This window comes from Tachypleus tridentatus, chromosome 1, assembly GCF_004210375.1.
Source record: "Tachypleus tridentatus isolate NWPU-2018 chromosome 1, ASM421037v1, whole genome shotgun sequence".
Lineage (NCBI taxonomy): Eukaryota > Metazoa > Arthropoda > Merostomata > Xiphosura > Limulidae > Tachypleus > Tachypleus tridentatus.
In genome coordinates, this window is record NC_134825.1 from 149,619,351 (window position 1) to 149,636,529 (window position 17,179).

The following is a 17,179-nucleotide window of genomic DNA, read 5'->3' on the forward strand; positions in this document are numbered from 1 at the left end:
TTGTATTTTACATGTACAGTGCTTTGAAAGACAAGAAGTGTTTCCATATTGAAATTAAACTTTAGTGTTTTACAAGCCATAGATGAAGAGGTTACTTTTAGTAAAAAACAATTTCACCGCTGTAAAATGAAAATAAAGTTCAAAAGTTTGTTTGTTTTTAATTTCGCACATAACTACTCGATGGCTATATCTGTGCTAGCCGTCCATAATTTAGCAGTGTAAGACTAGAGGAAAGGCAGCTAGTCATTACCACCCACCGCCAATTCTTGGGCTACTCTTTTACCAACGAACAGTGGAATTGACCGTCACATTGTTTGAAAGGGGTTGTGTAACTGTGTCGAAATGTAGAGGGCGGTATAGATGTTTGAATATATAATTTAAATAATTATATATAATTAGAATGTAGAGGGCGGTCATGTGGTCAGCTTCCGGTCAGTTACCTCTTTCTTTGTGAACCTGACGATGACCGAAGAAGGTCGAAACGTTGACCGTCACATTATAATGCCCCCACGGCTGAAAGGGCAAGCATGTTTGGTGAGACCGGGATTTGAACCCGCGACTCTCAGATTGGGAGTCAAACGCCTTAACACACTTGGCCATGCCGGGCTAGTTCAAAACTTAAGTTCGCGCATTGGAAGAAAATATGATCTAACAAATTGACATTTATCTGTGCTCAGTATAAAAATATGTATTATGAAGCAGAGAAAAGTAATTTAAAAGTAAGAAGTGTGAATACATTAAAGTGTTAATATTATTTAAATATTCTGTATATTATATGCTCTTTGTCTTGTTTAAATTCACGCTTGAAACTAGAAACACGTACAGGAAAGAAAACACGAGATTTTAATCGTATCAGACAATGAACTCCATCTTTCACTCTAAACACATCAATCAATAAACAGTTGTTGTTTTGTTTTTTCAAACATGTCACTTAATATTTTAAATGTCTTAGTTTAACCTTCGAAGCGTTTGTGGCTCTTTATTTTATTCGTTCTAACAACCATAAAATCTACTGCACTTTGAGAAATTAATAACCCTTCGCAACTGTATATAGATGTTACACAACATGTTTCAATGGGAAAAAGTTGTAAAGTATCAGACTTGCCATTAGTTTGAGAAACATGCACCAGGTTTACCTCAAGAATTTCATTAATATATTACTATTATTGGATCCAAACATAACCTTCAGATAACATTTTCGTAGTCTGTAATAAAATATTCACGTGACACATATATCCAATTTTTTTAAACGTATACGTAATTGAAAATAAGACATAATTCGATTAAATTTATTTATAAAGAACATTTCGAAATAAATTATTTCCATTTAAATTTCTATGAAGATTTTGTATTGATAAAATAATGTATCGCTCGCTGTATGAGCAGAAAAAACACCTCAAGGCTCGATATTGCAGGGCCTATTTACACTCCACTTTTACGATTTCTTGTTCTTAGTCGCTATTGGATTGTTTTCACCTTCAGTTCCAGATATTTTCAATTACGTCACTGCAGGTTTGTAACACCATCTCAAAACGTGATATGACGAAATATTAACGGATCATAAAATATTAAAGTAGGAAACCTGGGGTTATGCTTTAAAAGGTCTGAAAAAAAAAAGTACGAGAAAGTAGCGTGATATTCTGGTGTGCCTCTTACACCAGGGGGCAAGTGATTAAAACAGGATAAATTATTCAACGACCCATTCTCCAGCACGTGACACAACACTTAAAGATGCAAGGAACAATGCCAACATATATTTTATAATGTCTCAAATGAACAACACCTTACGACCGATTATTTTATTTAACAGTGCACCCTGTTGTTACGAGCCTCCGTTTAAAATGGTATTCAAAATACAATGGAGGCCAAAGGTTTTAACGTTCAGTTATTCATTGACTAACATACACAGGAACTGTTTTATCATTATTAGTATGTTTGGGCAGTCTCAGTTAAGAAACAAAAATAAGTGCTAAAAATAACAGCATGACAAAATAATTTTGCAAAACTAATCATAATAATTCGGCGAATTTCTATTGCTTGGGACACTTTTTAAACTCAACTTTGGTTATAACACAATTAATAGTTTACCCTTCCACATATCGCACAGTTATATTCCAATGCTAATCATACTGAAAGATTTAATTTTACAAAATGTATCAAAAAGTTTTATGTTTTGTGAGTTCCATGAAACTAAGATGTAGTCAACACAAAACGTTTCACGTTACCCTAAAGTTAACTCCATGTAATAAAGGCTATTATAATAACTGATAATATTGTATAATCATGAACTGTGTTGTGAAGCTAATCCTAAATTAACAGACTTCACCCAATCAGGATCAACCGCCTGTTTGCAATCTCTGTTAATATGTCACCATTTACATGATTTTATTTAAATATCCATGGAACTTCTTACTGAATATGTATTTTCTAGGAAAAACTATGATAAACAACTGAAAAGAGGCAAGAAATATAACAAAACTTATCCTTTCTTTCTTGTTGTGCAGTGAAATAATATATGTATTGTAACTTTGTTACATACTTATCAAAGAAACATGTAATTTATTGTTTTCTCTAGTACTCTACTGAAATAAATTTTAATTTTTCTGCTGGTGCTTTTACAAATATTTTGTTTCGAGATCACATTTAAATATCACCACCACAATTCGTTTTCTCTAAACCCTCTTTTCTAATACTTTCGTACAGTAATACCTTTAATCCCTATAGTGCATAATTAAAATCCTTGGCTTTTTTTTTCATCTTAGCATTTATCTATCAGGAATGTGTAATCGTTGTATATTGTTTCTGAACATGCACTAAAACGAACAGAAAATTCAGCTATTTTTGTTAAGTTCTCAGTCTATTAATAAAAACCAGTTGAGCGTTGCTAACTTTGAGAAAGATCACTATGAGATGCTTACGTTTTAAGACGTAAAATCTAACTAAAGAAAATTCGAGAAAGATGTAGTTACAACTTGTTTAGAAGGTAATACAGAGAAACACATGGCTGCACTTACCTAATACTGAAGAAAAGAAAACGCATGTTACACTAGGTTTGTAAGCTTTACACAAATACAAGAGAAGCAGACATACTGGGTTATATACATTGGTGATATGATCACAGTAAAGCAATAGAATATTTTATGAAATTCTGAAACATTTATCACATGCAACATTTCAATTTCCCGTTTCTTATTAGATGAAGAATCGGCAAAGTTAAACATGGTATATGACGCAATTTCCAATAAATCTGTAATGTGACTTCGATTCTAATTTAAGTATAATATTAAGAGAAGTAGGTTACAGTTTATCTACCGTTAACAAATGAACTGTTGTTGCTGTTGCAAGGATTTATAATCTTCATAATTACGGCTTTAGCAGAAACAAGATAATGCCTGTTTTAAGTAATAGTTAATATAATCTATAAGTCTAATCCAAGACAGCAACTCATACTGAGAGAAAAACGTTTACTGAATCAAAAAGCAATTTGGGGTCTAGAGGAGAATAGTCCAAGAGAGAAATTGGTGTTAAATGATAAATGAAAAAGCTGTTTGGAGCCCAGAGGAGATTGATCCAAGAGAGAAATTAGTACTGAATTTAGAAACGATTTGGGATCTGTAAGGAATTGATTCAAGAGTAAAACTACTATTAAATCAGATACTGATTTGGAGTGCAATTTTGATAATACCGAATATGTTATAAAAGGCTTAGGGTAAGCTTCTTCTGCCTTGTTTAAGGATAGATGTTTCACTATTTTGGTCAAAAGAAGAAAGTATAGGGGCACTGCTGAGTTGGTAAAAAGAATTAATATTATAACAAATTAAATTTATTGAATGTGGCCTTAAAATTATAATGTTGATGACACCGAATATCCTATCAGACGTTAACAAGAATCGCAGAAGATGGAAATTATATGAAAAGGCAGAACTCATGAGGCATACAGTGACAAGGCTTGAACTATCTTCGGGTCTTGTTTTGAGCCCTCCCGGAATTCCTCCATCGACAATTTGTTGTCCTGGTTCTGAAATCACAAAAATAATCTAATATGAAATCAATTAATATGCATTTCCATGTCTACGCTTCCTATTTTAGGTTTCTGTAACAAAATGAAAGTAACAGTAGCTCCGATAGTTGAAAGGATTATGGAATATATCGTGAAGTCCCGATAACAAATGTCTGGCTTCTGTATGGGCTAATTCAAGTTTTAAACATTAATTATATATTTAGAAATACAGTAGTTCATGTTTCTTGTGTTATTTCTGTGTTCACTAAGCTTTTCATACACAGGCATATGCAATTCACACACTCACCTAATTCTTTCTCAGATTTGTACACGTACTCGAAGCAATTTGAATATCACTTGGAACTAAATGTAACGTGGATTACTTATTCTGTTTGTTTCTTTAACCCAAATGGCAAATAATATTTGAACTAAAGTGATTCGTCGTGAATTAATGTTACTCACGTTTAGATTTGAGAATAGCTTAATAAAAACACTTGTTAATTACGAATATCTAATCCTCAAACACACAGACACACACATATATAAATCAATATACAGTCAATCGATATCACCTCTCTTACAAACACTTTCTATGACCTTATTGATTATAAACTTTCTTTCATATGATCCGATGCAAATCTTACGATGTTTGCTGTGACTGAGGGTATCTTATAATGTACGATAAGCATTCTTTGTTTAAAATAAGTACATAGAAAACAACCTGTTGGGAAAAAGTAGTGAGAAAAGTAAAAAAAACTAAATGCATCATGAACCACAAGAATACTGTACGAATGAAGAGTTAAAACAATAGAGTACACTGAAAGTGCTTGTGTCAGAGACATTCGACCTTTAGTTCGTGCTAACATATGATTATGTCTGGACTTTCGCTCTATACTCCAATCGTATGGTTAGAACAAAGATTGATTACCCGTTTACAAGCTTGGAAAACGCCCATTACTCGACACTAGGGGGAGAGTTACTTTTATTCATCAGGACATTCGGTTACCGTTTTCACGTAGAAATTATTGCGAAATTACACTAACACTTTCATAACGGTTTATCAAATAACTTTTTTAAAAACAAGTTATTTATTTAATTTATAAAGTATTCATTAATCACTAATTAAACAATGCGTTTATTTTATTTATTTGGCGTAATTGGTATTACACTTACTTATCAGAACGAAAATAATAAAATAATTCGTTTTATGTAGCAGCAAAAATGTAATGAACGCGGTCCAGTGAGTGTCTGAATTTAACTACAAAGTTATTTTTCATTTAATCAGTTAATAGAACATTAACTAGATGGCACTACCATCTCTCAAGTAATTTGTGAATTTGTTCACTTCGAGTTTTAGCGTTAAAAATAGCATGCTTTTAGGTCACGCCAAGATTAATCCACTTGCAAGATTTAGTAACTACACCTAAATTTATCAATTCCGAAGTTATGTTAAAGAAATAACCAATATATTCACCGTCAATATTCACAATTATAAACAAACAATCAGCTTTTAAGGGGCAAAGTGAATAAATAAATTATCACAGTTAGCACTACCGCTTATACTCGTAACCAATCTTATAACATTTAAAATTAGTGTACAACAATATTAAAGGCAAAATTAAGAAATGTTGATCTAGGGTAATAATTTTCATATTCAACTAGTTTTCGGTGGCTTCTTAATGAACACGTTAAAAGCTCTGACTTTTTGCTACAATTCAGCTAAAGTGGGATGAATATGAATCGCAGATGGCCCCTTCTGGAAGATTTAAAATACAGGATTGTGTGACGTACAAGATTGCCGACTTTGGTACTTTTTTTTTACCAAATTTGGTAAAACCGCCATGAAATTTGAGAAATTTTGCTAATTTACCTGTTGTATGGCTAATAAAAGATTTTCAAATTTATTGCCTCTTTTTCGTGAAATTTGGCATTGTGACAATGCTTTGAAAGGGCGAGTTTTCTGTATAAATGTTTGAATATGCTTTATAAGGGTTCATTGCGCAGGCGCAAGATAATTTCAGACAATGATGATCCACCGGTAGCTCTTTTAGTCTTGTTCTCATATACTGTAACTATTGTTATGATTTCATGAGTTGTGACTCGTAAGTGTAATTCGTTTACAGTGTAATACATTGTTTAATTTTAAATTCGTGTTTTGCTTAATTTTCAAAATTTTATTTACTTTACCTTTAACCTAACCAACAAATCATAATGGCTGAGGAAAGGAGCGATAAGAATAGTGATTTAGTCCATGCAATAAAGTAGGCCTACGTAAGCCTAGTTACGAATAGAAACGTCAGTTGCTACAAAAATAGCTTGATGATCCTAAGTTTAGTTGTTTTAGTCGAAGTTCGACAAACTTAAATAAGTCATTTTGTGAAATAAGAAGTTGTGACTTATCTGGGAGTGTTACCATACTTGAGAAAGGTATTGACAGTGAAAAATATTAAAGCAAGTGTCCAGACTTCTTAAAGTAACTGATTTCTTACTGCCTTATACTTCTTCATATAGCGTATCTCGAGTGGCTTCCACTGAACTGAAAATGTGTGCGTTTGTGGCAGAACACAATCTCCGCATTTCAATACTAGATCATCTTCCAGGCTTTCTATCTGGTGTATGCCCTGATTCTAAAATTGCTATAGAAATTAAATGTGCAGAACAAAAGGAACAGCTGTTTTTCGTAATGTCATTGGTGAGGAATACTTGGAAATTCTTATAGCATAATTAAATAATATTAAATTTTCATTAGTTATTGATGAAAGTACAAATATATCTACAAAAAAACAACTTATTCTGATATTTAGATTTTATGATATCCATATTCAAAAAACAGTTGACAAGTTTTTTAACTCTTTTCAGAAATCAGTTGCTGTACTGCCCAAGCCATTAGCAATTCTATAGTAATTTTTTTTTAAAAACATGGAATCCCATTTAAAAATCTGATAGGCTATGCAAGTGATAAGTGTAATGATGGGGTCAAAAAGTGGTGTTAAAAGTCTTCTAAAGCAGAAAGTGCTATATCTCTTTGTACAAGGTTGCACATAAATGCATTGAATTGCATGTTCTGAACTTCCAACTTCCTTAGAGGTTGAATGACTTTAGTATCTACAATACTAGAAGGTTTACATAATCCAATTGTAAAAAATGTACTTTGCATTTCTAACTTTTATTCTCCCATATATAAATAAAATAAAGTTAGAGTTTCAAGCTGAGAGTTTTACAATTCATAAGCTACGTGCCTCCATCAGCAGTAGTGTGAAAAGTATCCTTGGTAATTTTATTAAAAGGGAACTACTAAAAGATGCAGGTATATCGAAGGTTAACATCAATGATCCTTCAAATTACCTTCCCTTAAGTGAAATATGTCGTGGATCAAGAACTGAAAGAATCTTTCTAGAATATTTTTCCAAAATCCAAATCAAAGAACCTGAAGAATTTCAGCTTAAGACATTGAATTTTTATGTCAAATTAAGCAAAGAAATGTACAAACGGTTTGTATCATCTGGTATGTTAATGTATTTGAAGCTTTAGATCCAGAAAATGTCTCTCAAGGATAGCCACATTCAATTATCCCATTGGCCATGAAATTTTCTGATATTATTGAGGAAATAAAGAGTATGAAGATATCAGTAGAGAATGTCGAGAGTTAACTTTACAAGAGAATGAAAATTAAGAACCAGAGAAATACTGGTATTATATTTTTCAAGTAAAATGTGGAGATAAATTTCGTTTCCCAATTATCTCCAAGTTAATGATAAACCTACTGTCATCGCCTCATTCTTCAGCTGCAGCAGAGAGGTCATTCTCTTTGATAAACAATATAAAGGCACAAAAATCGTTCCTCTAAGTACGGAAATACTAAATGCTTTATTATATGGCAAAAATCTTTCAGAAAACACATGTAAAGAATGACAACCGTTTGAAAAATTGGACAAGAACATGAAGCAAACTAAATTGTATGCCAATGAAGAAGAAAAAACACAGAGTTTTTAATAAAATAAGGTTGGTTATGTTTGTTTATTTACCATGGTCAAATCCAAGAATTTTCGGTAAATTTTAGAAAATGATTTGGTAAAATCCAAGAAAATCATCTGACAACCCTGGTGACGTGGTCTAGCAGCCAGGACACTTGACTCGAATGTGTGAGTAGTGGAACCATATTTCCAAATATACTTGCATTTCAGCCTTAGGAGCGTTATAATATAATGGTCAATTCCACTATTCGAAGAAAAAAATGATGGATAGTATTAGCTAGCTGCCTTTCCTCTAATTTATCACCTCAGAATTAGAGATGGTTAGCGTAGGTAACCCTAGAGCAGCTTTGTACGAAAATTGACAAAACATTTTCTTACGTGGCATTCTCCTATTCTGCTACTATAAAAGCAGGCGAGGTGCGAAATTTTTAGTTTCAAAGGAATGTATGTATTCAGTATTGAACCGTATCGGTTCAGCAAGAAAAATGTGGCTCCATCAATAAAATACACGTCTGTCTACCAGTCGTACACTGGCTGTAGTGAAGATAATTCAACAGTTTGCTAGTGGAAGTAACACCAAACAACATAACATTCTACTGCATACAAAGCAGGATTTTTATTTGGAAGTGGAAACAAGATATTTACACAGACTCGGGTCAACAAAAGTAGCACAGAATGCATGTTTATAAGTTTCTCCTAAGGCACATACATGTACGGAAGTAACGTGCTGGCATGTAACAAACGGACGTATGTCGTAGCACTACATAGAATATATCATTGTTTAACCGATACTTTCCAGGGTTCCACTAGTCATCTTACGATATTTTTCAGGAACAGTGTATATGTAGCCGTTGTGTCCCAGCCAATAAGTGGCCCTTTAAAAAGAAAATAGAGCACGATTCACCGATTGGTCGTGTGGATCTTACCGGAAGATTATCACGACCCACTGGTGGGTCATGTTGGAGCCAGTGTGTCAAATAGCAGCAACAGTGTCCGAGTTATTTCTGTTACATCGTAAAAATGGTAATAGATAGCTTCAAAAATGCCATAACAGTTTCTCCAAGATATTTTTTGTGGTAAAAACGTGCATAGGAAGTTCAATTTGGCAGTTATGAGGGAAAGGGGTACGTTACTCGAACATGTATCATACACATAGGAAAAATAGTTTTACAGTAACCAAAATGACTAAGTCCGTAGGCATAGTTACTGAAGACCCTGAGACTCTGCTTCCCCCACTTGTGTATGCTTATGCATTGTAAAAAATTGCCAAGAAAAAGCTGCATATACTAGCAGTTAACATGCTGACAGTACTGAACTACAAATAAATATTCTCCTTGTAAGGAATGGATACCAACAGGATGTGACATCATCAGCCAAAGTTTTCATTTACATGTGGAAATAAACACGCTAATTTTTTCTGCAAAATACAAAGAGATTTGCTACACCATTTGCAAATATCTTCCATAAATTTCTGTAACTTTAGATTACTCAAACGACCCTTAGAAATCGTCGATAGGACTTTCTAAAGCGTGTAAAGAGAAGATAAACAATGTTGAACTCAGTGTATTGAGCAAACATCTCCTGCAATGGAAACTGTATCACAGAACAATAATTTATAACCATGCCATCGCATGAAATACCGTTGGTGGTAAAAGGAGGAGACATGGGGTCCAGACTTTCATTTTTGCATCGGTACCATAAATGTTAAACATCTTTCTGTAGATGCATTCAAAGCGTTTTTTGCTATTGGGCAAAGAGATGCTCCTTCTCTAATGGAATCTTTGTCCACACTATTTATAAAAAAAAATAATTAAAAATTTAGCGAGTTTGAGGGTTTTATTTCTAGAAATAAAAAAAAACAACAACAAAATATCGGGAATTATGATATTTAACCGTTTAACTTCAGCGGTGAAAACTCACATGTGATCAGCTAAGGGTTAGCTCACTCCTCGTTGAGTGAGTTGTGCCTCTATTAACTCAGAATTAATTCGCTCATCGTGAATCCTCCATAGGATATCAAGGAAGTTCCGGATAAGATAGAAGACTCAATACAGTTTGTGCACCAAAAACTTTTGTACATAAATGATTATTTGTTATAACTATTTGTAATAACCATTATTACAAATTATATCACTGTTTGTATGTTAAAATACATTTGAGTTAAGTATGAAAATGCACATATCAAATATAACAAATCTAATGCATATCAACATTTAACTAACTTCTAAATTCAAACATAGCTCAGTTTCAGTTATTTGCAATCGTAACACGTAACATAATAAATTGGAGGCTTGTCCGAGATCAATTATAACAAAAAAGTTAATGATGTGAGAAAAAAGTTAAATATCATTAAAACTTTACCATTTTAGACATATAACAATCTTGGAAAACACAACCACACTATGTTTACATACAGATATAATACGTCTTCAATATTTGGATAACCCGAGCCACATCGATCAACAAATAAAACCTTCCAACTACCAGAAAAAAAAATTGTGAAATAGAACCATTGTAAATTACTTCACCGTTTTAAGGAAAAAATAATAAAAATACACCTGTTTGAAGGATTAATTTTATATTAACAGTGACTTTTAGTATTACTGAAAATACTCAACAATATTTGGTATTCTCAGTACGTGCCAAAAATTAAATAAAAAACGGTGCACATATGTGCAACGTAAGAAGAAATATAACCAATTAAAAAGAATATTAGATTCCTTCCCAAAATGAAATTACTCCTTGTGAATTAAACTATTAAAACTAGAATTTAACAATTCGTTTAGTAGCGACAGGCATAATAAATATAAAGAAAGAAATTTCACTTGCATTAGATTAAGAAGGTATCTAAATATTGTGTGAAAGTTAAACTTTGGCATTTGTTTTCACATTTTTTCAGGTAAATTTTCTACCAATTATTAATATAAGTCCAAACGGTCATAACAGAATAGACATTTAATTTGAAATATCAAAACCCCAGTATATTTACAAATACTACCTCAATGCCTGTACAAAACTTACTAACATTTTATTCTAATGTTCCATTTATACAATACTTTGTCAATAATTCTTCCTTATGTAATTATGAGTTAATTTTCTTACCTTATCAAGCTGTTCGAAAATTTTATCAACTCTTCTTTTTGGGATTATCTTCTTCACTTTCTGGTTGGGCTTTACTCCCCTAAAATAATTATCAAACGTATCTTGGTGTATAAAGTGCAATGAGAAATTATGCATACATTAATATTACAACCTATACTATATCATTACATAATTTATGTATAATCGCTTTTAAATATTTTATTCATGAACTGTGTACTGGAAATATAAATTATTTGGGTGATTATAAAAATTACTGAATTTTAAAAGAAAATATTCTACTCATATTACCTACCGATAGGTGACGCTTATTCAACTACTTTTTCGCAATGCATATTACTATAAAGCCTGGAGAAAGAAAAAAAAAAAAACACGAAAAATTTGTTTTTACAGCGCTTACACCGATGCAACAAGCATGGTTTTGAAGATATCTATAACTTTCACGCATTAACGAGATTCGAAGATAATAGCAATTAGTTCACATATTTTGCCCTAAAAATAAAGATGACTAAGTATCTAATGATACGTTAGCCCTAACGTTACCAACGAACACCATTTTCTTATTAAACATTCTTCTATACTGTTGTTGTATTTAACTGCTTGTTTGTCCATGACTTTCTTGGTTTTAGAATTGCTAGCAACATAAGTCACAAAAAATTGTAAACAAAGTACAATCAATACTGCAATTATATTCACTCATTATATCATACTCGTAAGTTGTTTCTTTTAATTCTGCGCAAAGCTACACGAGGGCTATCTGTGCTAGCTGTCCTTAATTTAGCAGTGTAAGACTAGAAGGAAGGCAGTTAGTCATCACCGCCAACTCTTGGGCTATTCTTTTACCAACGTACAATGCGATGGATTGTAACTTTATAACTCCCCCACGGCTGAAAGGACGAGCATGTTTGGTGCAACGGGGATTCGAACCAGCCACCACTAGTACTTTGTTCGCGTATTTGAACTGAATAATGTTACTGAGTGTTATTATCTTCATAACTCGTCTATAATTTAATGTTCTGGGCACGTTCGGTTCAAAACGTCTATAGTTCCAGATACTTCACTTCACAGCCCAACTACCTAAGCTAACCACTAGGCAACGCCCAGTTCTTTTAAAAAATATCATATATATATAATAGGTAAAGTTAGGGCTAAATGAGCATATTTTACAATTTCTTTTGTGAATGTCTTTAAATAACGTTATCTGATTTTATCTACAGTTATCACTCAGTAGTAAGTATCATTAGTTTTGTTTCGAATTTTGCGCAAAGCTACATGAGGGCTATCTGCGCTAGCCGTCCCTAATTTAGCAGAGGGAAGACAGCTGGTTATCACCACCCATCGCCAATTCTTGGGTTACTCTTTTACCAACGAATAGTACGATTGACCGTCACATTATAACGTCCCCACGGCTGAAAGGGAGAGCATGTTTGATGCAACGGGGATTCGAACCCGCGACCCTCGGATTAAGAGTCGTACGCCTTAACCCACTTGACCATGCCGAGCCTTGTTTACTTTGAATTTGAGCGCAAAGCTACACAAGGGCTATCTGTGCTAACCGTTCGTATTTTACAAGCATATGGCTAAGGTAGCTAGTCATCACTTCCCATCGCGAATTCTTTACCGATAAATAGGGAGATTATAATGTTATGATCAATGTCCCCACATATGAAATGGCATGCATATTTGGTGTGACAGCGATTCGAGCCCACGACCCTCAGATTACGAATCGAACGCCCAAACCATCTGGCCAAGCCGGTCCAGAAACCTATGAAAAATATATTAAATTAAAATGTAAAAATTATAAAATCATGTGAAAATGCAGTACCTGCATACCAGAAGTCTATATTTGTTTGTATTTAATTAAAAGCTACACAATAAGTTATCTATGCTATGTTCACCTCATGTATCGAATCTCAATTTTTATCGTTATAAGTATTCAAGTTTATTGCTGGAGTTTAAGACTAAATTCATGCTAGATAGATGGAACATAATGTTACAGTGAATATGCAACGGAGAAACTAATAAGAGAAGGTATTATACCCTGGTGGTACAGCGGTAAGTCTACGGATTTGCAACGCTAAAACCAGGGGCTCGACTCCTGTCGGTGGTCTCAGCAGAGAAAACACACACACACACAAGGTATTTACTTAATCTGTCAACAAAACTGATTTCAAAAAATAAATAAATTGAGGCATATTATCAGCAAGTTAGAGTAAACCGTGTAAAACATTTTAAAAGTATACAGAACGGAACAATATCTTAAAGTAACCTATTTACATAAGTTAAATTACTAGTAAGATTGCACCCAGACTGTGAATCAGAATATTCATGGTTGGCGAATCATCGTTGCAGAAATACGCTTCGCCCTATGCACCATGGGTACTAGAAAAATGTAACGGAAAAAAAAATCTTGCTATTCGATTAGATAGAAGTATGGTCAAGAGGTGGTGGTGGATGATGCCGAGTAACTGATTTTTCCCTAGTTTATCAGTTCAAAATTAAGGGCTGCTGTGATCAGATAGACTTTGTGTAGCATTGCGAAACCTTCTGAAACAAAAAACAATTGAGACTGGAAACGTGACGAATCCTGACCCAGAAGGTGTTGTATATCCAGTCATGAAGTTTAACTTTATCAAACAGAAATATGAAGAAAAAAAAGTGCCAAACAGGCCAATGAGGTATAATTCACTTTAGAATTAAATAAACAACCTAACAGGAGTTTTCTATCTAGTCAAATAATTTAAAATAGGGCGCTTATTAGAACAATCAAGGAACCTAATACAGGTTATCATCCCTCCAGTGGCACAGCGAAATGTCTGCGCTAGAAACAGGGTAGAGCACACAGAGCCCATTGTGTAGCTTTGAGCTCAGCTCTAAACAAAGAAAGAAAATATCAGAATGTTCATAGAAAATATTATTCAGTTTTTTCTAAAATAAACGCGTTTTATTCCATTCATGAGAAACATCCAGTTTATCTTAAAACAAAGAACAACAGCAAGGGCTATAACAAACAAGTGTTAGGATTGAAAACGAGATTTGACATAATGCGCTTACGTTAATTAACCACTTCTTATAGGTGGCATTTCCGATATTTGAAGTTGGCAGCTGACCCCGGGATGGCTTAGAGGTTAAAGCACAAGACTCAAATATTCGGATGGCGGATTCGAATCCCTTTACTGAACATGCTCGTCCTTTCAGCTGTGGGAGCATCATAAGCTAACGATGAATCCAACTATTGGATTATAGTAGCCCAAACGTTTGCAGCAGATGGTGTTGAGTCACTGTATTTCTTTTAGTCTATTATTTTTAAATGATAGACGGCAAGTGCAGATAACCCTCGAGTGATTTTGCGCACAGGTCCAGAAACAAAACAAAATAGACTACTTTGATGCTGACCATCATGTGGTTAATGGAGTATATGATACTTACTAATATATGGTGGAATATGACGTCACGTCTAAGTAACGCACCGAATACTAAATTATACTTACAATACTTACCATCATCTGGTAGATGGCGTCTACAATACTGTACATTTCTTCTCGCGTAATGTATCCGTCGTTGTCCACGTCATATAGCTTGAACGCCCCTATAATTAAACCATTCAATTTAAACAGTATGTAAGGATATGCATAACGAACCTAATATATGAAGTTCTGTATTCCTTGAATCGTATTCCATTCTATAAACGTAATACAACTCTCTGCTGACACACTGCGAAGTAACTATTGGTTTTCAGTATCGGTTAAGTATATTAACTTTCATTGTATCATTATACTATAATGGAATTCGTGCTTATATGTATGATACTCGCGAAGTGCAACCCCCAACCTCGCGAAATTTTTTACCCTGTGTGTACGTAAAGTTGCATTAAGGGATCACGATTTCCTGTATCGCCTCCATTTCCCGTCACGGGAACTTTACTTTTATACATTTTCAGTGTGCGGATATAACGTCAGGAATACGTCACACGCGGATCTAATGCACGAGCGCCAGGAGTAATCGGCTAGAATATATAATCTTTTAACACGTGGTTCTCTTCTAAAATCATTTTAAGCTACTAATTACTTACACACAAGTTTCTCGTCCAAGTTGCCTCGTGATGTCACGGAAAGAGCTCGAATAAACTCCTCGAATTCGATTGTACCATCCTGAAAAGAAAGAAATAATGTTTTAATAAGTTTATATATCATACATGAAACTGTTTACTCGAACAACAATACACACGCACATATCGAGAAGTAGATAACTTTGTCTGCTACTGTTTGGTAGCATGAGTAGCTGACAACAATCTGTTACTTAATATCAGCAAGTAACAATTTGTAATTTATCATTATCGGTAAATTATTTTTGTTTCATTATTTTTTGAATTTTGTGCAAAGCTACTCGAGAGCTATCTGCGCTAGCCGTCCATAATTTAGAAGTGTAAGATTAGAGGGAAGGCAACGAACACCATTTTCTTATTAAACATTCTTCTATACTGTTGGGCTACTCTTTTACCAACGAATAGTGGCATTGACCGTCACATCATAACACTCCCACGACTAAAAGGGCGAGTATGTTTGGTGTGACTAGGATTCGAACCCGTGAACCTCAGACTGCGAGTGGAATGCCTTAACCATCTGGCCATGCTGGGCCCAGTAACTTATGTATATTTCACAAATATTAAGAGGATAACACAAAAGTTCTTAGTTTTTACTCTTTGGCGAAACTACCTACACACATCACTGACATAAACTGACAATTACTTGATAAAATTACGAAACACTAAAGAATTAGGGTATGATGCAAGGATGATGGTACCTAGGATTCACAGTTCCTTCTTCCACAGCTAACAGTGTTCAGTGCGATAAACTATTGCTCCGCAGCACAATTTTTACCTGTAGAAGAGTATTTCACAATGCACTGAAGTCAATGTTGTCCCTCTCCTCATGTTTTCCAAACTTTGCCAACCAAATGAGTGGACAATAATTTTAAATGACCCATGCACTCCAAAACACAGAAGTCTATGTTTTTCCTTCTTCTCATTACATGTTTTACAAACTTTATCAACCGCACGAGTGGACTATGATTTCCTAAGACCCATGCAACCCCAAAACACAGAAGCCTATGAAGATGAACTAGCATGCTGATGGGTGGTTGAATGTTTAATCTTGATGAAGCTATATTTTATTGGAATCCAAGATGTAAAACGATATTTTCTCTAGCTATGATGGTATCACCACACCAATCAGATAGCATAGAATTAAACTGTCATTTTTCCTTGACTCTCCTAATGTTTAACTTAACATTAAATCTGTAACCTATAATATAAATCCAATGGAAAAACTTTCATAACATGTTATGTACCGTTCTTTATGTCTTAAATCATCAGCATAACAATAATAAATCATCTGGAGTCTTGCAGACATTTAAGATATAGCTTTCGACTTCTGTTTGGTTTCCTGGTTTAGGATAGGTTTATCAACATGGTTTTTGTGTAATAGAACATTGCTATGGCCATTTTAATCAGAGGATAGCCCATACAATAGTGTTTGCAACATCATTCAGTGTTATGAAATGAATGAAACCAGAAAACCCACTTTAACACGTTACCACAAGTGTGGAAGATACCCTGATGACCTTCAGTACTTGCATGATGTAAAGTGTGAGAGCTTCACAGCTCTGGGAGTCACTAGTGCATCACAGAATCACGTCTCAGCACTTTATGACGACGGCACAATACATCTTCTTGCATGACATGTTGTTCCCGTATCAGTGATAGTCGTGCGTCTCCTTGCCCACAGCAACTGTGCCCGAGCTAAATCTTGATCTTTCAATTACTTTCCCCATACGTCCTGAAGAATCATTCGTAGAGTTTCTACACATCATCTATTTCGTGGCTGGTTGTCACTAACTTTCATAACAATTCGGTGCCTTGGGAACATTCACTGAACGAGTTCTCACCACCAGTTAACTGTGAGAGCACTACTCTAATTCCATCATTTTCATCTGAACGTTTGGGCACAATCTTCAGTCCTCCTAAAGTGCACTTCTGCTCTGATTAGTACAGACAATCATGCAACTACTTAGGGGAAACTCGTCAAAAGAAAAAGCTCATAATACG

The 17,179-nt window shown here is 34.2% G+C and overlaps 1 pseudogene across 1 annotated transcript; it reads right to left on the reverse strand.

Moving 5' to 3' along the window:
• Window positions 1-820: 820 nt before the first annotated feature.
• On the reverse strand, window positions 821-16,941 carry LOC143233280 (frequenin-1-like; annotated as a pseudogene). The gene is made up of 5 exons (XR_013018081.1): window positions 16,858-16,941; window positions 15,146-15,224; window positions 14,574-14,662; window positions 11,077-11,155; window positions 821-4,018 (listed from the first exon to the last, which is right to left on the reverse strand). The product of XR_013018081.1 is annotated as a frequenin-1-like (transcript).
• Between the last annotated feature and the right edge of the window lie 238 nt (window positions 16,942-17,179).